The 24,699-nt window shown below is 42.7% G+C and overlaps 1 pseudogene; it reads right to left on the reverse strand.

Annotated features, from left to right (window-relative positions):
* Window positions 1-1,057: 1,057 nt before the first annotated feature.
* The window catches only part of LOC115290583, a 43,692-nt pseudogene continuing 20,050 nt past the window's right edge, over window positions 1,058-24,699 (reverse strand).

Here is a 24,699-nt window from a genome sequence, read left to right on the forward strand (position 1 = left end):
GGATCAGAAGCTCCATGTCACTGAATGCGCGTAACTCTCTCCCTGTTAGGACACCTGAAGCCCTGATGGGACGGGTGTGCTCATCTCTCACATGACCTGAACAGGACTCTGTACAAGGCACACCTGCAGAACTGATATGCCTGCTTTTCTATAAAAAGACTCTTTCCTTCTCCACAAGAGATACCTGCAGCCAAGCTCAGTACGGGAAAATGACACTGCCCAAAATACATGTGTCCTGAGAAATTGAGGAATCTAAACAGTGTCCTCAGCTAGCAGCACCCTTGCACTGCAAAGCCTGGGAGGCCATCTCTACCTCTTCTCAAAGACTCAACAAGACAGAAGCAGACATGCTGAACATGTGAACTCGTAACAGTCAGATCATCTTACAGACAGTCGAGGTGGAGGTGGTAGGTGCTGTCCCAGGGACACCAGGGAGCTGGAGGTGGCTCATGGAGCCCATGAACGGTGATAAAAGGGGGTCTGTGGGGAAGGGCCTGCAGGGTGGTCCTGGTAAAGGAGAAGGTCCTCTTGCATCCATAGGACCTACAGAACAGAAGGGACAGGTATGTTGATGTGACAGACAGAAGCAGAATGCCCCCCGGGAGCTAAACATAACATGTCAGGTGACAGCACCTGGCCCCTGGTTCAGCCACAGGTTCTAGGAAAACAGAGCATCAGTGCCAGAAAACTCGACCCTCCCACGAGGTCCCACCTACAGCCTGAAGGCACCAGATGCCGTGAGGAGAAACTACTGTCACCACGCATCACTGCCCATGTTAACAAATGCAGAAAGCCAAGTCATCCTGTTCGAGAAAACTGATGACAGTAATGCTAGTCTAATAAAGGGGCGTATTCCAGAGAGGCAGGCATCTATGTCCAGGACCCCTCTGGTGTCCCCTTGCACATCTGCAGGCTTTTTAGTTGCACACTGAGAACAGACAGAACATGAAGGAATGAAAAGCCCAGCACCACACGGAGATTCAGAGCCACCCCAGGGTCAAAGCTCAGCCTGCCGGCCCATGCCTGTCCTTGCTCTGCTTCCCTCCCTGACAAAGGCATCTTCCCTGCAAGGCCACAGAGACCTCTGAGGAGATGGGGAATCCTGGAGTCCTCCAGGGGGGCTGGAAATGGGTTCAGAGAGAAACACGTTACTTGCGCACGTTCATTGGTCTCAAGTGTCTTTATCTTAATTCACAGGAATTCTGATTTTAAGAACACTAGAAAATGCAGAGCTATTTTGTCCCACTGTAAAAGGGAAGTGGAAATTCTACATAAACAAATGAAGAGTAACATATCTTGACTTCAGGTGTACAACTCCCATAAAGTATCATGAGACAAAGTACCAGTTCTAACAGCTTCCGGGCCCCAAGACAACCGGCTCACACAAACACAACTGAAGGACGCTTGAGGTGCTGGCCCTGCAGGGATCGCTGATCTCTCCCTTCACGACTGCAGTTCCCGTATACACTTTCTAGTACACGTGCCGCTTCTGATAGTTCAGAGTTTTCACCGAGGGGAGAACTGGAGAAATTCTCCGGTGCACATTTACCAACACAGAAGGATCAGTGATGGATTCTGAAATTGATCGAAGAACAGTCAGCACTGCACAAAGCACACAATGTAAAGTTGGAAAGAAGTTTTCGTCTTTTCCAGTCATGAGGCTGATAACAGACATTCTGAAGAAGTTCATCCCTTACAATGAAACCGGAAAAAATGAAAATAGTAACAGTAACCCCATGTCAAGTAGGTGCGGAAGGAGTCAGCTGCACCAGAAGTCTTGAGTGTGCAGTGAAGTGTCATCTTCCTCAAGTTCCACAAACTCAAAGTGAGAGCCATGTGGTCTTCAGCCTCCACGCACTTGTGGCTTCCAGAGGCACCAACTAACATGATGATCTTAAAATGGAGACGCCTGGGGGCTTGTGAGGAAAAAGGACATAAAATAGTAAAGACACCATAGGACATAGAAACCCAGACACAGCCAGGTTAAAGTTTCCAGAAGTCGTTACAACTGAAAAGGGCTACCGATTTTACCTGGTCTTTCTGCGCATCCTTGGTAGAGACACAACTGATGTTCCCCATGGGAGCTGCGCCACGTCCTGGGTCTCATAAAGCCCAGAGGTGGATGGAGGTTGATTCTGACTTGCATAGACTGTGCAGAAGAAACACCACCCTCCCACCATCTTCCATTATATTCAACTCTGTCCCACTCTCCAGTCCCTTGCCAGGAGAGAAGGGATTTCCAGGTGCGTCAGGTGACCCTTGAGGGAGACCTGACCCTGTCCCTTGAGGAATGTTCCACATGGCCCTGGCTCAGGTGATTTTATAACTAATCAGGCAAGTGTGGACAGCTCGGGTTTCAACTAGCTAGAAATAAAGTTAGGGTTGTCTCCCCTCAGAGAGCCCAGCACGTGGTCTCTGCACAAGCTACATCCCAGGGAGCGCTGTGTCTGTCGGCCTGCATTCGGCCGCTTCCCCTCCCTATAAGAGACACGTGCTGCCCAGCTCACTATGGGGAAATGACAGCCCATTTCATGCATGTCCTGAAAATCCTGAAGAACATTATGACATCCTCAGTGAGGTTGACCTGAAGGCCGTGTGGTGCCATCACTGCATCTTCTCCAAACTCAACAAGAAAAAAGATAAAACGTGTTTCATAAGCCAACTGTTCCTGTTCAGATCATCTTTACAGACGGTGCAGGTGGAGGTGGAGGGTGAGGTCCCAGGTGGAGAAGATGGTGAGGCCACCAGGTGGAGAAGATGGTGGCCTAGAGTCCATGGTTGGTGATAAAGGGCATACCATGGCATAGGGCCTGGAGGGCATTTCTGGGAATGGATGAAATGGTTTTGCAGCCATGTTGACCTGCAGGAAAGAAATTAAACTTTTGAGAGGTGTTGGGGTAAAAGGTTGAAAATCCAACACCAACACTGACACTCACATAGCTGAACCCCCATGAAGCAGGAACAGTGCCCATCTCCTTCCCCTCCGCCTGGTTTCAACAGGGAGCATCAGTGCCACAAAACTCCATCCTTACCACCGGGTCCCACCTAGAGCTTCTAGGAGTTTGAGGAGACAAGGCAGTGCACTGCTGGCAGCATGCATAGTACTGGCTGTGTCTGCAAACACCAGGAAGGAAGTGTCTGGTCTAAGAGGATCCGAGAGAGAATTCCAGACTCCTAAAGAATGTCTGTTCCACACACAGGCATCTATTTCCAGGACTGCTCACCACCCAGCCTTTTACCACCTCAACAGCTCCTTCTTGGCATATTAGGAGCAGAAACAAGGATGGGGAATTATGGTTTCATATCATTCATTTATATCTTTAATTCATCTCCAGTTAATTCTTAGGAGGGGTTGAACCAGGAGACTCATGAGAGAACATTTTGCAGGCCTTTCATGCCTGAGCTCTGATGCTCAGAACTCTGCAAGGTAAGGATGGCCACCCTGCTCTACATGTAAGCAAACAGGCTCTAAGAGGAAGGAGAGTAAGCAGCTTGCAAAAGGTGAAGCAGGACTTGATAGCAGCTCTGCCTGCGAGGTCCTGCCGGCAGCCTCTGCTCACTTCACTCCCTCTCTGGACATGCTGCCCTAAGGCACAAATATCTATGACCCCTAGAGCCTTCCAGGGGAATTGGGAGAGTGTTTTCTGCAGGAACAGTGCTGCCTACAGGAGTTAGTTAGAAAAAGTTATAGAAACATGAATTCACAGGGAATGCTGAATTTTACGTACACTATGACATACAGACTAATTTTGTCCCGTGGAAAAATATGTTGGGAATGTGAAATGACAGAATTAAAATGAATATGTTCTGATATCAAAATGGAAAAGACAGATAAGGTATGAAGAGGAGATGCCAGGTACAACCGCTACACAGGCCGGAAAAGAGCCTGGTGACATGCACGTGGCATCAGCTCTTTTCCAAAAACTGGCACATCAGACCTGACTTTCACTCTCTGTTCTTTCAGTTCCACTGTATGTTTTCTACTGTGAATATGTCTTCCCTGGTAATTCATAATACTTTTACTACTGGAACAGCTGCAGTGACTCAGCAAAAGCGCATGTCCCAAAAGAGATGGGAAAACTGATGATGAAACTTAGAAAAAAAAAACCCTTGAATAAGAGCATTCAAAATTGCGAAGTGCCTCTCAGAAAGTTGGGCTTTTCATGTTTTTGTTAGCGAGGATTACAATTGATGTTGTAAACAGCCTAATGACTAACTCTGGACAGAAAAGAAGTAAAATAACAATAATGCTGTTTCAGTTTCCAGGAACATTCCCATGAACGGAGGTCTGGAAGAAGTGAGCCAGCCCAGGAGACGTCAGCGTGGAGCAAGAGGTCATCCTCCTCATGTTAGTTCCACGAACACACAGTGACTGTCCTGTGGTCCTCAGCGTCTAAACGCTTGAGGCTTCTGGAGGCTCTACTAAGGACGACGAGCTAAGAACAGAGGCCCATGGGCTCTCGGGAAAGAGTTTTACTCTTTGTAAAGTAAATAACACCACAGATATACCTCAGAACACACAAGCTAGAGACAAGACCAGGAGAGAGTTCTGTATAAAGAGACAAAAGTATCCAGAAAGAGTTACAACTGAAAATGGTCACATCATTTACCTTGACCTTCTGTGTGGCCAAAGTAGGGACAGAGTTGTTGCTCTTCATAGAAGCTGCACCAGGTTCTGCATTTGATAGAGGCCAAAGGAGGGAGGGAGGTTTATTCCAACTTGCATAGACTGGGTGGAAAACAAAAAACAAAAAACATCCGTGCCTTCCTCCACCATCTTACTCTGCTTCCTCCAATCAGATCCCTTTCCAGAGACAGAGGGTTTCCCACATGGCACAGGCGATCCCTTGGGACTCCAGAGGGGCCTTGAGGAAGGCACCAGAAAGTGTTGGTTGGATACTTGATAAACAACCAACTGTGGACAGGCCAGGGCTCAATTAATTGGAAATCAACACTAAAAGAAGGGTTCCCTAATACACATCATGAGAAATGACAATTTATCACAGATTAAAAGTTAAAAGAATAGCTTGGTTAGGATAATGTCAGTAAACGTCAGCATGAACAGCACACTGTTCTTTCCTACAAGGCATGGGTGGGATTTTTCAAATATTTTACTGTGTGGAGCATTTGCCTTATATATCTGACAAGGGGTTATATAAGTATCTATGAAGAGAAATTGCCTTGAAGGGACTAATACTATAATAATGAGCACGGGAAAGGTTAATTCTGTGTGGAATCACTTGTAAAGTTTTAGAGTTACACTAATAAAATAACGTTAAAGGAGTGACATTTCACAAGGATTTACTTTACTAGTGGGGTACTATAGTTCACAATACACAGAAAAACTTTTTAAAGAAAGGGACCTCCAAATAGAAGAAAGAAATGTCTGCTTTCTTTATAGAAAGCAGATTTCCTATGGAATACTTATCCAAAAGGCAAATCAAGAAAGCTCATCAGGACATACAGCCTTCAAATCATGCTGTTGTTCATGTTATTAAACTGAAACAGAAGAAAAAGCCTTCCGCATTGCCTCAAGGTGGAAAGCGGGCTGACCCGCATCTGTGCTAGCACCCACTCTCCAGTTACATGGAACCGGGAGGTTGCATGGGGGGCCCACGGTCGTTGGAGGGGCGTGAGCTCCCCCACTCCCAAGGGACAGTCCCAAAGAGCCCTGCTGGCTGGGGGCATCTGTGGGAAACAGTGTCCTGTCACCTCTGTGAGACAACCTGTGTCCCCCAGTAACCACCCGGGTTGTTCGCAGGAGACCAGACAGTTACACCCACTGGAACAGAAGCCGATTGTGTGGATGTTGCCACAGAAGTTAAGCTACTGCATTTCACAACGTGCCCCTTACCTCTCCACGGAGGGATCTCCCTGTCAGGTCCTCCGGCCATTGGTTTGTGCCTCCTTGATTCCTCTGGAAGCCTCTGTCATTGGATGACTTCCACTCTGCAAGATGGAGATGAATCAGTTTCATTAAGAGTTACAACTCCCAGGCCTCCACTGGACACCAAACACTTTAGCCTTTTTAAAAACCCTTAAAAGACATGTCACAATCCTGTCCCTGCGTTTCAAGTAGGCGACCTCCCTGCTGTGCTCCACCATCGCCCTCTCCAGATCATGAGCCCTGAGCTGGGAGAGATAAACACATCAACGTTCAGCTGTGGCAGAGTGTGTGCCAGAGGAGGAGAGAAAAACATTCTTACCCAGTTGTCCTGAGCCACCTTCTCACAAAGAGCGATCTGAAAGAGCCAGCACATCAATAAAAACCCACACAGAGAGATTCAGTGGCCCATTATGGTCATCGGCGTCAGGTGCTGAAGGACTCAGGAACTACTGTGCAGAGTGCAGGCTAGCTGGGGTCTGAAGATGAGCGCTGACTGCCGCAGCTCTTCTCCTGGGAGTGAGGATTGCTTTCATCAGATGAAGCACCATGTTGAGGGTGACGTTCATTGGCCCAGGATCCCATTATAAAAACTGAACTCTCATACACAAGGTCCAATCATATACGAAACATGTCACATGAGGAAGAGAGTACAGAAATCCCAAAGGCATTGCTACATCATCTTGTATTTATTATTTTGAATTCCTGTGGGGCTCTCCATTGACATGGTCTCCTCACCAGAGGTGACATCTCCCTGTCATTGATTGATTATCACTGATAATTTTGCAATGAGTATCTTTCATCATAGAGTTCAAGTTTTCTTTTCCTTAGAGCCTTATCATATTTCTCACAGCTACAACAAGAGGGTCTCTAAAATGGGATGGTCATACTTGTCAATGTGATTTGTCGGCTACCAAACTGTTTCCCAGCACCTCCAGAAACATGTTTGGAACCACATTTCCACAAAGTCTGGCTAGCACTGGGATCAGGAAATCTTTAGTGACTTAAGTTGTTTAAGTTAATATATTTTAACTTAACATCTGGAAAATGTCACATTTTGCTTGAAGTCTCTATATAAATAAATGTCTCTGAAGGTTTGTGTATATCTGTGTGCTACTTGGCTCTAAACACTGTACAAAGTTTCAAAGTAATCCAGGCGTGTGTGAGCTGCTGCTGGTAGGAGCTGGACTCACTTGTAGTTCCGTAGCTCTTCGGCAGCTAATTCCAGTTTCTCCTCTGGGACTGACAGCTGCTTCTCCTCTTCCACCTGCTCCTGCTCTTTCAGTCCAGCTTCCTATGATGGGAAGGAATCATACATTACCTGGTAGCCTGTGACATTCTGCCTTTCTTCCCTCCCCGAAATCTGAAGGCAGGATTCAAATATCTCCTCTTCCCCTTTCCCGTAAACACAGAGATCCACAAACACAACCAGGGGGAAGCATTGATCTCCCACACCACACACACACACAAAGAAGGGACTAAACGAACTACAGCCTGCTGGCAAGGCTTTGGCAACTCTGAGCTTCTCTTCACAGCTCTCTATGCTGACTCATCAATGTATCGCATAAATATAAAAAGCCCACATGACAGGTACTAAGTGTCATCCCCCAGGCTCAGACTCTTATGATTGGGACTGCATATGTGTATTTCATTTCAATGTACAAAACCAAGCCTGACCAACTCATCACAACTAAACACGTGAGGATGAAACAGGGGTTCCTGACTTCTCTGGTTATTCCCCAGAACCTCAAATTTTCGATCAAGGCTGGGCCATGACACTGCCATAGAGACATCTTTCTTGGACATGGTGTCCTTAACACTGTACAACATTAGAAATGGACATTTCTACAGTTCATGAGGGAACTCCTGCCACCTGCCTCAAAGACACCAGTTAAGAAGAATGCAAAATACACTGACAAAAAGGAAATGATGTGAATTGCCCCAATTTCAGAATCTTGTCTCCTGGAAGAGGATTGTAAGGGAGGGGAGGGGAGGGGAGAGAAGAAAAGGGAAAAGAAAGAGGGAAAGGAAGGAAAACTGAGTTCACAGCGTTCAGTACCGCTGACAGTTCTGACCTCTTATCAGACATAAACTCCATTTCATCTGCAGCAAGATACCATCATAGTACAGCTGAAACCTTCTCCAATGTTTCCTACCCAATGTGTAGAGTTTAACAAAAAATCATAAGACATATGGCAGTCATGTCGCTACAATGGGACTGAAATGTAAAGGACAATGAAAATTAATCCTGAGGTCTCCACAAAGTGAAGGAAAATGCAGATCACAGAAATCAAGGCAAACGGGAGAATCCGACCCTTTACAAGGATGGTTGGTGTTTAGTGTCTTCAAGAAAGTATAATTATCCACACTGTCTCACACATTCCTTCTTACGACAGTGTTTGTAACAATTAACTCCTGAAAGTCTTACTCTTCTGGGACTCTCTGTCTTCGTCCACCCAGTTTATCAAGAACATCTACGTTCTTTTTCAGTGTTTCCCATTTGGCTGCCTTTGCCCCTTCCACACACCTCAGTGCATCACAGTTGTCATCCAGGTCCCTTTAGCTGCCTGTCAAGCGTAAAACAGTTTACTTGAGTGTGTGCACCTGTTCCCACGAGTGTGGCTGTAAGGGGGAGAGAGGAGAAAAGACAGGATTCCAAAGGCAGGAAGCGACCTTTTACCTTCCCTGAGGAAACTCATTCTACGAAATGTGGTTTTCTTCCCTCTAAGCAAAACCACTTCCAGGTTATATTTATTAGACGTCAAAACTCCCTGCATTGAACCCTTGATGCGTGCACTGGTATCGCTTAACTTTAAGACAGATTTGAGAAAGATGTAATGACTATAGAAGAAAGTGACTGTATTAGCACTACTAACATGTACATTAGATGTTTATGATGCAAAACTTTCTAATGCATGGATTTTACCACAGTTAAAGAAGAGAAACCTAAAAAGGAAGGAATGATGTTCAGTTCTCTGATTTATAGTATGTTTGATTGTAAATTTTGTTATCTGATTCTTTTGGATCTTAAGCTGACCATTTTCTTTCTATACAAGCTGTTCTTTAGACTTCAAGTTCACCTCGCTGGAATGAACTTCATTAAGAAGGAAGTGAACCTGAGCAAAACCATTTCTCTAGTGACTTAGGTCCCAAGATCACTCAGTAGGTAACGTATAAATCTAATGTTCTAAGACATGACAGATTTGTTTCTCTTCAAAGTGTACAATGGAAATCCGGCAGGAAATAGAGGGAGTTTACTTCTGAAACTTCTGAAGCATTTACTAAAATAGCACCTTTCAAGTTCTTTGTAGATTTTTCTTTTCCCCATTGTGCAAGTGGGATAGAAACAAAATGTGTACTAGGCTTTCCAAACAAACAATGGACAATATGTCACAAAGAAGCACTGTCAAGAGAACATACCTCACAGGCAGTTCGTGTATCATTAAAAACAGTCGATCCAGTTTGGGCCTAAGAGAAAAGCCCAGACACAAAGAAATGAAGCATGAAGAGAACAGTGGAAGGTGTAAGTATTTCAGAGGTACTATCTTGGTTTTCGAGACAATGGAATGTGACTGGATGACAAAGAAAAAGCAAAGAAAGTGTAAAATCTTTCAAGCCAAACAGCTCAAATGATAACTTTTCTTTATGGAAGATAAATATTGTCACCAGATTCACTTCCAAAATTCTCTGCTCTGCATTAAAAGGGGCAAAACTGCAACATGGCTAGAAACCTGTAGTGCTCTCTCCCGGCAGCACTGGATGATATAAAAATTAAGCAAGGATTATGAAAACAAATTCAGCCTAACTCCTAAATAAAAGAAATACTGTGGTGTTACTGCTTGAAACAGCAGTGAACAGCACTGAAGGTTGAGGGGCTCAATTCACCCAACGACCAAAGGGCTCAACCATCAAAATATGGTAACTCAGAAAGCCCTGATTCTTGACATTCTGATTTCTCTCAGATTGCAACAAAGCATGTGTACTTTGAATGATGTCATTAAAAAATTCATTAGTGTTCTCAAATGTCTCACTGTTATTCTCCAACAAAACATAGAGTCATCAGGAACACTTACTCATTACTTTTACTTCCATTTTTAAAAGGACAAAGAAGGGATTTTGATACTTTTTAAAAATTATTTTTTGAGAGAGAGACAGAGCGAGTGAGCAGGGGAGGGGCAGAGAGAGGGACAGAGGGAGGGACAGAGGAAGAGAATCCTAAACAAGCTCCCCACCATCAGCAGGCAGCCTGATGCAGGCCTCCAACTCATGAACCATGAGATCATGACCTGAGCTGAAACCAAGAGTTGGAGGTTTAACTGATTGAGCCACTCAGGCGCCCCAGGACAAAGAAAAGATTTTTATCTTACATCTATGTGTTTCATAAGAAGGAAGCTTATTTTGCCACATGGTTTCTTGAGCCCATTTCTTTGCTCCACTGATCTACACAAAGATGTAATAAAAGTTTCAGAAATCAAAAATATTAATTATAGTGATATAAAAACCTATCTCTGGTGGGTATGTCATTACAGAAATTAAAGATGTGGTATTTTACATATGTGATGATTGATTTGAATTTAGCCTGGTATAGAATGGAATGAAATGGGACACCTGGATGAAAGAGGAGATGGCAAAATCAGTGAACCAGAAGTGAACACAATTCCAGGTGAACTCATGGAAGTAAAAAATAGAGGGGTGAGGATTATGCTTTCTGTTCACAAATGAATACTTTTTTTTCCAAGTTTTGCGTTTTCCTTCATGTAGTACTTAATCTTCTCAGAAGTTTGATCTAAATTAACCAAAAAGATATAAAGCAGCCTCTTAAGATTAGTACCAAAACCAGTAAAATCAACAATGTCAACAGCAAAGCCACATGATCTGGCACTGTGGTCACATGTAACATTTTGGCATTACTGTGGTCCCTGAAGAAAGCAAGTTCTAGTTAGTGGCATTCTAGTTTTCTTTCTCTCTCTCTCCTTCTATCCTCTCTCTCTCTCCCCCTCTCTCTCTTTCTCCTCCCCCTCCTCTCCTCTCCACTTCTCTCCTCTCCTTTCCCTTTTAGAGAGAGAGAACAGATGAGTGAGTGAGGGGTAGGGCGAGAGAGAGAATCTTAAGCAGATTCCATGCTCAGAGTGGGGTCTGATGTAGGGTTCGATCCCATGATCCTCTGATCATTTCCTGAGGCAAAATCAAAAGTCAGATGCACAACTGACTGAGCCACCCAGGGGCCCCCTAATTTCCCATCATTAAGCAACATGCCTCTTAGATTATATGAACAGCTCAAATTGCTTTTACATCTCCAGACGAGAAATGGAGAAAAATCAAGTATCCAAATACTTCTATTCTGTCCTTCATGATCAAATAAACAAATTAGTGCAATTACTTTAAAATCAAAAGGCAAAACTGCTGGGAGCCGCACCGGCCTTGCTGGATGACAGGGTCACAGTAAGGAAATGACAGACGTTGCACAGCTCCTGCCATGAGAGGTGGAAACTGATATCTCCTTCTGCTACTACTATTCATGTGAAATTAAGCCTGTTGCTATTGATTAGGCCTCACAATGTTCCAAGTCAGACCAATATTCCCCACACAGATACCTCATGGGAAGAAGCATATTCCCACCTCTATGAGGAATTTAAACAAGGCACTGCAGATGCTTTGTTGAAAGCCTCTTCTAATGAGCCTCACAAATTTAAGGCATAGAAATGAAGGGGGTTAAAGAACACAAAATTTACTATTAACTCTGGCCCCAGATAAAAAGAGCCTAATTTAGGAATAAGAAACAAACAAGAGCCAGGCATAAGTTACTGCGCATACCTATGGTAATTGATGCCCATTATGAGGATGGGTAAGAGTAGTTACAACTTAAAGTCATATACAAAGGCCGGCTCATCTAGGGCGCCTATGGCGCTTACTCCTCCAACATCAAAGAACAAGGTTGATGAAAGGTTATTTACTAACCAGCGCGAATACAGTCTTCCTCCTGTGAGCCAGACAGAATGCCTCCCAGCCTTGTTTATGCCTGAATCTTAGCGTTATTGTTATAAACAAATGTGTTTGCTATCTGCTTCTCACTAAAAACATCCTGCTATCTTCTTAGTTGTAAGATTTACTACCGGTTCAAACAAATGTGTATGTTTTCTGCTTTTCACTGAGAATATCCTGTTATCCTATTCTGTGTAAGTTACCTCATTGTAATTAGAGTAGTTCTGCCAAAATGCCTCTGTAAAACCTGTTTCTGCACCGTTTTCAAAGCATCTTATCACTGAGAATTATTTGTAAAAATTCCACTTTTTGATGTCATGTCAACACTTAAATCTATAAATAAAGGGACAAAACCTGGCAAGATAGAGATGCCAGGCTGGTGACCAAGAAAAAAACACAGGGCTCTCTCGTCTCCTTTTTTCGCCGACGCCGCCTCTCCTTCAGGGGACCCTGGACCTGCTGGAGCTGGACTCCAGTACAAAATGAAAGAATAACCCACCTAATTTCTTCTAGGTTCCCCCCCCCCTTAAACCCACCCTTTAAAATAACGAAAGGGAGGCACCTGGGTGGTTCACTTGGTTGAGCATCCGATTTCAGCTCTGGTCATGATCTCTCAGTCTGTGAGTTCAGGTCCCCCTTCAGGCTCTGTGCTGACAGCTCAGAGCCTGGCACCTGCTTTGGATTCTGTGTCTCCCTTACTTCTTGCATGTCCCCTGCTTGCACTCTGTCTCTCTCAAAAATAAATAAAAACATTTAAAAATTAAAAAAATATATATTAGGGAAAGGGGCACCTGGGTGGCTCAGTTGGTTAAGATCCAACTTCAGCTCAGGTCATCATCTTACTCCTCATGAATTCGAGCCCCACATTGGGCTTGCTGCTACTGAAGTAAAGGTACAAAATGCCAGCCACTTGCCTCAAGACAGCACTAACTTTGTGATACAATTTATGCTCCAGAGTTCCCTCTGGGATCAGGCTGAAGCTAGTCTCCCACCAAGACCACATGCTTGCTTGGCTTTGTTCCTATGCCTCATCCTGCTTCCTCACCTCCCTTCACCTCAGTAAGCAAAACACTCCCAAATCTTACCTTGGGCTTTACCTGTAGGAAACGACCTGAGATAAGACGTTAAAACCCAAGCTAGTATCACCTGCTTCTCTCGGTTGTCTTATGCTCCCAAGCTGCGTCTTTCCGAAGAAGACCTGAGAGCCTTGGAGGGTGGGGAATGCCAGGGACAATGGTCTTAAGCACACTTGTAGAGGACAAAGAACACAGAATCTAACAGACGTGGGCCCTGCCACGGACCTGGTTTGGGACTTAGGACAGTAAGAATAACAACAAAAATAGTGAGAACGATGGCAAGAGCAGGGAGCATGTTTTGAGCAGTCTGTTATGTGGCAGGCACTACGCTGAGTGCTTTGTGTTAGCCACTTGGGCGCCCACACAGAGCACTATTAGGAAGGTTCTGTTGTTCGCGTTTGTAAATGAGGACACCTAGGCTCAGCGAGTGCCCACATCACCCATCTTACAGATGGGAGCAAGAAAGGCTTCCTTGAAGAGCTGCTATAATTATGAACACAGAGGCCAAAATGCCCAGCAACCAGCGGGTTCCCTGAGAACATTTTGCTTTATTATCAGGTCTTGTTATTAGTTGGCTGGTATCCACACGGTTGACGTTCTTTCTCACCTGACTTGATTCCTTTGCCAGCATCTCGCTCTGCACATCTGTACCCATGCCCCCCCTGAACTTTTCATTTTTAACAGGACAAGGAACTCTAACATGAGAAAATCAAGCTTTGTCATGAGCTTCAAGTCAGGCCAGCCTCCCCACTCAGGCCCCCTCCTGAAAGATTCTTGCCCGCCCCCCACAAATAATCGGAACATGCTGCGATAGGAGGAGCACTGCATTCCATCTACTCATTAATGTATTCAACAGGTATTCAATGAGTGCCCACATACCTGCCAGCTTCCAAGATGGCCTCCAGTGATTCTCACACCCTGGGATTCACACAGTCATCAAGAGTGCACCACCTTGAAAGTGGATCCTCCTGACCCAATCAGATGATGGCAGCCCTAGCCTCATCTTGACTGTGATCTCAGGACAGACTCTGGGCCAGAATCATTAGTCAACCCAGTCCCCAGTTCCTTACCCACAGAAACCGTGGGAGATAATAAATGATTATTATTGTCTTAAGCCAACGTGTGGGGTGATTTGTTATGCAGCATTAAATAACCAATACAGTACTCACTGGAATATTGTATAGCAGTTCAAAATAATGTTTGTGAGGGGAGGGGCCCCTGGGTGGCTCAGTTGGCTAATTGTCTGACTTCGGCTCCGGTCATGACCTCACGGTTTGTGGGTTTGAGCCCTGCATTGGGCTCTGTGCTGACAGCTAGCTTAGAGCCTGTCTTCAGATTCTGTGTCTCCCTCTCTCTCTGACCCTCCACTGCTCACGCTATCTCTATCTCTCTCTTTCTCTCAAAAATAAATAAAAATATTTAAAAATTAAAAAAAAAAAAGAACAGACCAGTGAAATCATTCTAAACAAAACACAAAAATCAGGAAGAGAATATGAAGAATTTTAATTCATAAAGACAAGCTGATAGGATTTTCATTTCTAAAAGGAGATACCATATTTGATGAATGCTTACTTAGAAGCCAAATGCTCTATAAATACTATCTCATTTAATTCTCAAAACAACCATATATCAGAAACCCCATTTTTCAGTTGGGGAAACTAAGGCTTGGAGACATTAACTAGCTTGTTCAAGACCCCAGAGCTAGTAAGTTTTGGACTCTGATGTGAACCCAAGACTGATTTTCTACTCACTTTTATCTAGCCACAACGTCTACTGCCTACAGAGGGAATAAAAAGGAGGTGCACTAAATTGTATGCTTTTCAGGGATTTCTTCTCGTACTTTGCGTTTTCTACAAAGAACAAGTATGCCATAAATAACCAGGAAAAAATAAGTTATTATTTTTATAAACAAAAATGAAGGAAGTTTAGAAGTTTCTTGCCAGAACCCAAAGAAAAAAGGAAATATCCATTTTCGTTTATTGTGTTTCTCAGAGGAATGTATATTGGCATTCAGGGTGGGTTGATGCTCCCTAGTAAGGGTCTCCTTTATATGCTGTAGGATTTTACACCACTGCCCCTGTCCACCAAATGTCCATAGCAGATATTGTCAGTGCCTTGCCAGTGACCTGTCAGCACCCATCCCTCTAGCCAGTGCCACCAGCTGCAAACACCTGCGCCCTTCAGCCTGGTACCTTTCTCTCTGTCTGAAGAACACACTTGGTTCCCATGCAAGGCAACCGGAAATGCCAGAGCATCAGCGGCTCTGGAAGTAGCCCTCAACCAGTGCCGAACTAGAACTTGGTGGTTCATTTCCCCACCTTCCCTTCCCCTCAGTTGCAGTGACTCTGAAGGCATGTCCTCTTCTCCTAGAGACCCCAGCAGGACTCCAGCTCCAGTCCCCCGTGTGGGGAATGGCTTGACACACACCCTTTATCGGCCTCCCTACCTTGCTACCCCTCATCTAACAGTGCTTTCTGAGATCCCCTCCTAAAAACACGACTCACCCTCAAATCCTTGTCTCAGGGTCAGCTTCGGGGGACACCAGGCCAGGGCAGCTCCCCAGGCATGTTGACACTGAAAAAGGTCCCACAACTTCCAAACACCCAGGCTCGGAGGGTGCAGTGCTCTTTTGGCATCAGAAACCATTTAAATTCCACACCTGCTTAGTAAAAGACCTCTGGCTTGAAGAAAAGCCTGCGGTGATGTCATTTCATAGAGAAATCCGCCAAAGGTCCATCAGACACACCCTCTGTGCCTGCTGCTCTCCCATTCTCCGGCTAGTTCAGCCGAGTCCCTCCCTGTGGTTCAAGAAATAGTGATGATTTTTAGCGCAAAATAGCCACATGGTTTTGGGCTGAGCACCACTCCAGGAAGGAGATAGTCATAACCATGGTAATGCCAAGAGCTAGCATTCATTGAGTGTTTGTCATATACCTGAAAGAAGATAAGACTTCATACAAATGATTGACTTGGATTCCCCTAACAAAAAGAAATGTGGCTGCTTGGACACCAAGAGCGCCTCGCCATAAATTCAAAGTGGGACAGTTCATTCAGTCAACAAAGACTTATGGGGGAAAATACATATATTTATGGAGCACTTACTAAGGTCAAGACAATGTGCTATGTAGAGGCATTCAACGGTGATCAAGTCATAAATGTTCTCTCTTGTTTCAGAAGCCACATTCTAATTGGGTATTGGGTTCAATCATGATGATTTTGCACCCCCTCTCCCAACCCAGGGGACATCTGGCATATCTGGAAACATGTTTATTTGTCATAACTGGGGAGTGGGTGTGTTACTCGCATCTATTGGGCAAAGGTTAAGGGTGCTTCTAAACACTGTACAATGCACAGGACAGTTCCCACAACAAAGAATGATCTGACTTAAGATGTCAAAAGTGTCAGGGGGCCTGGGTGGCTCAGTCAATGAAGCGTCTGATGTCAGCTCAGGTCATGATCTCGCAGTTCTAGGGTTCGAGCCCCGCACTAGGCTCCGTGCTGGCAGCTTGGAACCTGGAGTCTGCTTCAGATTCTGTGTCTTCCTCTAGCCCTTTCCCACTTGTGCTCTTTCTCTCTTTCAAAAACAAACATAAAAATTTTTTTGATAAAAAAGGATAGATGAACCATTGAGACACACTATAATAGATATAAAGCAGGTAACACATGCCTAGTTACAGTAGGCTCTCAAAAATTGTAGAGACAATTTATGGGGCACCGGGGTGGCTCAGTTGGCTAAGCGACTGACTTCAGCTCAGATCGTGATCTCACAGGTCGTGAGTTTGAGCCTCATGTCGGGCTCTGTGCTGACAGCTCAGAGCCTGTTTTGGATCCTCTGTCCACCCCTCTCTCTGCCCCTTCCCACCCCCCAATCAAAACAAAAATAAATATATAAAAAGATGTCAAGAGGGTCAAGGCTGTAAAAGAAGAAGACAGAATGACAAAAACCAAACCGAAAATTTTGGGCTAGTTAGTGTGTTCCTCTTCTGCAGTGGTTCTCAACTGAGGATATGGTATTTGCTTTATGATGCACCCCTTGTCAACATCCATAAATGGAGGTGGGGCCGTGTTTTAAACAAGCATGCCCGTCACAGAATGGAAGTCTGAAGGAAGTCTGAGACAAGCTTTCCACTGCCAGCACACTCCACAGGTCACTTTGGTGGTGGGTTTGCCAACTGCTCTCTCTCCCAACCCCACCCTCCTTTTGCAAGGAGAGATGCACGGATGTATCCTTTCAGTCATTTTACACATCTTATCATTTACTTATCCCACCTCATTTCACAAAGGGTTTAAGGTAGCTGGGTAGAATATAAACAAACAATCATACACCCAAACCAGGAACAATACAGATTAGAATGAGGGGTATGGAGGGTTTGTCCATTAAGGTTGTTGTCTGTTGACAAACTCTTCTCTTGAAGAACTCCCCCTCAAATATGCCACGTACACAAACACACACCTGCTCCCCGGGGGTCCTGTTCCATCTGGGAGATGTGGATGTACTTGACTCGTCCCATGGCATATGCATCCTTCATGTTGCCCTTTGTTACATCAACCATGATTTCAAAAACGAAAACAAACACAAGGATGTACTATGAATAAAGTCCTGGATTGGCATGCCTATAGGAAACTAAAAATAATACAGTTCTGAGACATAGTTTTATGGTGGTATGATTTGATACATATATGTAGCTTGAGAACCTAAGAGAACAGAAAGTTGCCAAATGCTTCAAACTATCTATTCATGTATTCATTCATTCAACAAAGATAAGATTAATCAGTTGCTATACATTCACAAGCCACATGTCAGACAATACACACTTGAGGCCTTTCCAATCCATCAATTTGGTTAATATTCCTTCATTTTATATTACATTTATTTTCCCTCATTTACAAAATCGTAAGTCTTTTGAGGGGATTTTTATCGTATGTTGCACAAATAGGAGTACGCATAAATAGCACATGAAGAGCAGACCTAGCTACTCAACCTTACCACTCATGCCCCCCAAGCTTGAACAGAGCCTCAGAGAACCTTGCAACACTCCGCTTCAGGCAGACACGAGTCGTCATGAGTGATAACACCCAAAAGGAACTCTAGGGGTGCCTATTCTGGGTGGAAGAAAGAGCCCCAGTCAGACCACACTGTGTTTGAATCCATGTAGCAGAAGGATAGTCCCTGCCTGGTTACTCTGTCAGATACAGATAAGCCTACCCAGTGTCTCTTTGGTAAGAGAAATAAATGAGAAAATATATTTGAATCATCTGGCACACACAACATATCCAATAAATGCTTTTGGTGCTATTATTTAACCCACAAGTAAGCCTCACAGGATGTTTCACAAACAGTGATGGCTTCATAAGATGGGCTGGCATGAACAGAAACCTTCATGAAAGCAAGCACCACAGTAAGTCTCAAAGACTGAAAACCAAGAAAAGATAACAACAACAAAAAACCAACTTCCTCCCTTCATCTCCTCTATCCACGCAACACATTCTATCTCATTTTCTTTCCATACATTTAATAAGAAATATTGTGGGCAGCAAGAGATGTTCAGAGAATTCATGATGAAACCTCCTAAGGCTGTATCTTTTGTTCTTAAGGGCTTTCTTTAGCTTGACCTGATTTTACTCCAGAGGTAAGGATTATAGGATCTGGTGGCATATTTGGGGCATTTGGGGACTCAGAGTCAAAGGAAGAATAAATACCTGATCATAACCATGGATAAGACAGGGCTTAAGGCTGTGATTGGATGATTGCCCAGTTACAGAATATGAAATGAATCTGTTGGTCAGTTGTGATTTTCCCCCCTCTTACCCACCAGCTCCACCCTCTGGGTTTTTAAGACTTCATTTTAAATATAATAATTAAACGTGGAACATAGATGCTGGAGGTATCATACTCTGCTTGGCAATACATTTAAATCTATGCTGCGATCCTAAGCAGGAGATGATTGAAGTTACTCTGCACCATCAAAGTCTTTTTTTTTTTAATCCATACCAATACACAATAACAATTGCATAACCATTAAACATGCCAAACTCCTTCCTTAGCTGGCCTTTAGGCTGATAAAATTGAGAGTCAGCATGGATAGGGCATTACGTGGGCATCTATGACCCAAAGAAGATGAAAGAAACAAAATGGGGGGAAATGCAAATGAAAAAGTCAATTGTGATTAAATCAGTAGACTGGATTCTGAAAGCACCGTCTTTGTGTACCATTTCATAATTTCCAGGCAATGCTGGAATATCTATTCATGATTTTTTAAACATATGTAACTTCTCTTGGCCTGTAAGTTGGCTAAACTCTTGGCTAAAATGATAACAACCTTGAATATTTAGTTCACAAGAAAGAAAACCCCAATGAACTGACAAGGAAGAAGTAATAGTTGAAAGTACTTGAAAATGTGCCCAGTCTTGTATTTTGACAGCATTCAATTGAATAATTTTTATAGAAAACCTACCATGTGCCAGGTGCTATGCTAGGCACTGGGGGTACAAGTGGGGAACAAGAAAGACAAAGTCCCTGATATCATAGACCTGACACTTTGGTAGGGGAGATGCAAAGAAAACAAGGAAACGAGATAATTTTAGGTAATGAGCTATGATGAAAATAAAATGGTGGGACCCCTGGGTGGCCCAGTGGGTTAAATATCCAACTCTTCATTTTGGCTCAGCTCACAGTTCTTGGGCTCGAGCTCCACATCAGGCTCTGTGCTGATAGTGTGGAGCCTTCTTGGGATTCTCTCTCTCCTTCTCTCTTCTGCCACCTCCCAGGCAACAAGCAATGGAAAGCTCAACTGGTTAGTGTTCATCACAGAATGGAATTTGTTATATAAGAAGTCAAGGTGAAGAGCCACATGTTACTAAGTCCCCAAAGTGGCCAGTGCTCAAATGCAGGGTGGGCAATCCAAGCACTAGACCTGAGGTTTGGAGACTGGTGTTTGAGTCCTTGTTCTGTCCCTTAGCTTTGACCAGTCACAACAAGCTTCATTCATTTATTTACCAACATTTCTTATTGCCTACTGTGTGTTCAGGTCCAAATGTTGGGACATAACTCCAGATCTCAAAGAGCTCACAGTCTAGTAGGATATTTTATCCAACTAGATAATCTGTTTAATCACAACAGAATTAACACATTTATGCATATATTTGGATATTCCTAGTGAATAGGCTATAATGCCAGGTGATTCTCGCAAGATTTAAAAGTAATATATGCTTGGAATACTGTGACTAATGTAGAAAAGGTAGCTTTTGCTTACAGCAATCAGCACTCTTTCCAGTGAAAGTGACAGAAATTCATTCTCTTAGGTCACTGAAAGCCTCACTTCAGGTGTGCCTGGATCCAGGAACTCAATCAATAGCATCAGAACAAAACTCATTCTCTCCATTCTGACTTCCTGCACAATAGCTTCATTCCATGGAAGGTTTTCCACCTTGTGTTGACAAGATGGCTTCCATCAACTCCAGGAATACATCTTATCTTCCTTACATGCTATCAGTGCGTTATTTTTTTTCTCCAGTGCAGAAACAAAATGGTGAACCCAGTTCTTACCAGGTCAACTGCCTTGTCTTGAACACATTGCTGTGCCTAAAACACCTCTGAAGGAAAATAACAAAGTTGGGTGACCAACACGACATCATTCCAAAATTTAGAATACGCTGTGGGAATAGAATACATTTGTTGGCTTGTACCTGAGTCAACAGCTCATCCTTGGAATAGTAGGATGAGATGAGCTCCACCCAAAATGTACAGGAGAAGTGGCTCCCTCCCCCGCAAAAAAATCAGGGTGCTGCAGCCCAAAAATGGGCAATTTGAGGCAGGTAAAAATTTACCAATGATGTAATTAAATTGAAGTGACCAGGTAACTAATCTATAATTTCCTTCTAGTGCCAAAATTCTATAAATTCATTCGCTCATCTAGCATGACACAATGAGCACATACTATGTGGCAGACCCTATTCCAGGCACTGAAGATATAATTAACAAAGTACATGAAATTTAAGAATGTATATCAAACATGGTACATACATGTTGAAACAAAATGAATATTCTAGTTTAAATAGAATTGATAATTATATGACTTAAAATCATGTTTGTATCTATAAAGGAGCTCTTAAGGACAGAAGCAAAATTTCCAGGACCACATGATATGAAAATTTCAATAATTATATGTATGTATGTGAGAACAATAACAACAAATATATGTTTTAAAGAAATATACCATGATTTTCCTCACTTCTTCTCCCCAACTCTCCTGTTAGACCTATGAGTGACAACATATGGTATTTGTTCTTCTCTGTCTGACTTATTTTGCTTAGAATGATTCTCTCTAGGTCTATCCATTTTGCTACAAAGGGCCAGATTTCATTTTAAGATTTTTGAATGCTGAGCACAAACTGAGGGCTGAAGAGGGAGGGAAGAAAAGGGAGGGGGGTCATGGTCATAAAGAGGAGCATTTGTGGAGAAGAGCACCGGGTGTTATATGTAAACCAACTTGGTAATAAACTATATTAAAAAATAAACAAACAAATAAATAAATAATTCTATCTGAAAAAAATAATAAAGAAAGAAATATACCAGAATCTGAAGCTAGCCACCTATAAGCTAATTAGAGAAGAAAAATGTTCACAAGGAACAATTTTTAAAAACATGTTTGTACAATGTCTTTGTTGGCTATTATCAAAGAATTATTGTTTGACTGATGACCTTCTTTGACTTTGAATACATGTGCTAATTTTTTTTAAGTAATGCCTCTGAAGAACACGGAGCTTCCTCCATTCTTTGTTACTGCTCAATAAATGAAGTCAAATACCACATGCTGCCTTTATACATCTTCCAGTTCATTGGCTTTGGACAAGTTTGTATTTTGTTTAAAATGTTAAGAATATCTGAATATTTCAAAGAGCTCCTTTGGATTAGAGTTAAGAACTAAATGAGCACTGTACCAATACCTATTGTCTATCCCTACCCTTCACATCTTTAAGTCCATTTCAGATAACTGACAAGTAAATATGTATTTGTGCTCAGTTATTGTGCCCTAAATATTCACTAATATTTTTAAGACAATATAAATCAGACAAATTTCACTGTTGTGTAACTTGAAGAAAACCCACGCGTTTTCCTGGTCCTCAGTTTCATTATTTGTAAAAGGCAAAAAATGGACTGAGTATAATCTCTATGCAGTGATATATGCATATACCTACATACTTCACACACACACACACACACACACACACACACACACACACAATCTCTTTATCCCTAGCACCAAGCCCTAGTATCTATTCAATAAAGACACATTCAGTGAGCAAATCGTTAAGGAATAATCAATTATTCCCCAAAACGCAAATCCGTGTTTTCCTTCTCAACTTACTGGATGCAGAGAGAAAGACGGAGACAGAGAAAGAGAAAGGGGGAGGGAGTGAGAATAAGGACAATGGAATGAATTTTTTAGAAAACTAACACTTCATTTGATTCAGGGACTGTATTTTATTTTGAGAAGTATTTCTAACTTACATGTTTGCTGTTAAAATTACCAAATCATTTATGAAATGATGGTGATGATATTTTATAGTTACTTTTTACAAAATGTCCTTTCTTGGCAAACATGGAAGTTAGTACACACTGTTGATCCCCCAGTTCTTCAGTTTCTTTAAAATTCTTAATCACCTTTGAAACTAATACTGTGGCAAACCAAAAACAAGAATGATTCCTGAAGTTCCTCAAGCTCTTTCCTTGCGGAGTGGTTTGAACCTTACAACTGCACCCAGGGAGTGATGCAGCACCATGGACAGATCTCCAAACGTGGGGCCCATCTTGGGGGAACGAAGGGCTGGATTTACTTGAGTAGAATACAGTACAGTCTGATTTGAACATGGCAGTCTCCATGGGAGCACACAACTCCAGGCCTAATACCTAAATTAATGAGTTTAAACCTCCATTGAATAAACTTTTCAGATTATGATTGCACTTAGTTTCATTAATTGCATTCTCAGAATAATATGATAGCGTTTCCTGTTCAACTTGTAATTAATTTTGTTGAGAATTCTTATTGGGGCTTTGAGGCAGCTTCATAAAACCTTATGATAAATTATTTTAGTATATGCATTATAGTAATAAACTGTGTTGCTTAATTTAATATTGTCTGTTATTTTTAAAAGAAGAAAAACTCAACTCTAATCTTGAAGAACAGCAAGCTGACTGAACTGAAAACAGTACATTGAAAATGATCTGTACACAACTCTTGAGGGCTAATCCTGAATTTCGGTCCTTCCATGTCAGATGTGGCATTGAGAGTTTCTTACCAAAAGCAGTGTGACACTAACCAAACAAAATCCCTTTCTCCCATTAGATAATTTGTATAACACTAATCAAACCTACAAGAAAGACCTGTATTCGAAGACTAATAGATCTCCTCTCCATCAAAGGTGAGGAAAATCAGTACATGAAATTTTTCTGCTTTCTTTCTCTATCATTCTTGGGAAGTTGTTAGCTCATATTTCTCTCCTAACAAAATATCAATTTCCTCAAGAAAATGTCCAAATTTCTTTACTCCTCTTTGGGCACATGTGTTTGGAGGAGGTCTGCTTCATGCACCCACAACATCTTGCCCTTACGCCTACCATGCTTTGCAATTACCTGTTCACTCCATGGTGTCATAAACTAAGAAGACAGCTCCTATTTTTTGTCTCATTCATCTGTATACCTCCAATTTCTAACACATTGCCTGACTCCTAGCAGGATTTAAGAAGTGTCAGTTACTTGTAGATTTTGGATACTAGCCCTTTATCTGATATGTCATTTGCAACTACCTTTCCCATTCTGTTGGTTGCCTATTAGTTTTCTTGATTGTTTCCTTTGCAGTGCAGAAGCTTTTTATCTTGATGAGGTCCCAAGAGTTCAGTTTTGCTTTCATTTCCCCTGCCTTTGGGTATGTGTCAAGTAGGAAATTGCTGCGGTGGAGGTCAAGGAGGTTGTTTCCTACTTTCTCCTCGAGGGTTTTGATGGTTTCCTGTCTCACATTCAGGTCCTTCAGCCATTTTGAGTTTATTTTTGTGTATAGTGTAAGAAAGTGGTCTAGTTTCATTCTTCTGCATGTTGCTGTCCAGTTCTGCCAGCACCACCTGCTAAAGAGGCAGTCTTTTTTCCATCTTTCCTGCTTTGTCAAAAATTAATTGACCCTACATTTGTGGGCCCAGTTCTGGATTCTCTATTCTATTCCATTGGTCTATGTGTCTGTTTTTGTGCCAATACCATACTGTCTTGATGATGACAGCTTTGTAGTAGAGGCTAAAGTCTGGGTATGTGATGCCTCCCATTTTGGTTTTCTTCTTCAATATTACTTTGGCTATTCAGGGTCTTTTGTGGTTCCATATGAATTTGAGGATAGTTTGTTCTAGCTTTGAGAAGAATATTGGTGCAATTTTGATGGGGATTGCATTGAATGTGTAGATTGCTTTGGGTAGTATTGACATTTTCACAATGTTTATTCTTCCGATCCATGAACAGGGAATGTCTTTCCATTTCTTGGTGTCTTCTTCAATCTCTTTCATAAGTCTTCTATAGTTTTCATCATACAGGTCTTTTACATCCTTGGTTAGGTTTACTCCTAACCTCGTGCAATCGTGAATGGGATCAGTTTCTTGATTTCTTTTTCCGCTGCTTCATTTTTGGTGTATAAGAATGCAACTGATTTCTGTACATTGATTTTGTACCCTGCAACTTTACTGAATTCATTGATCAGTTCTAGAAGGCTTCTAGTG

The sequence above is a fragment of the Suricata suricatta genome, chromosome 4 (genome assembly GCF_006229205.1).
Source record: "Suricata suricatta isolate VVHF042 chromosome 4, meerkat_22Aug2017_6uvM2_HiC, whole genome shotgun sequence".
Classification (NCBI taxonomy): domain Eukaryota; kingdom Metazoa; phylum Chordata; class Mammalia; order Carnivora; family Herpestidae; genus Suricata; species Suricata suricatta.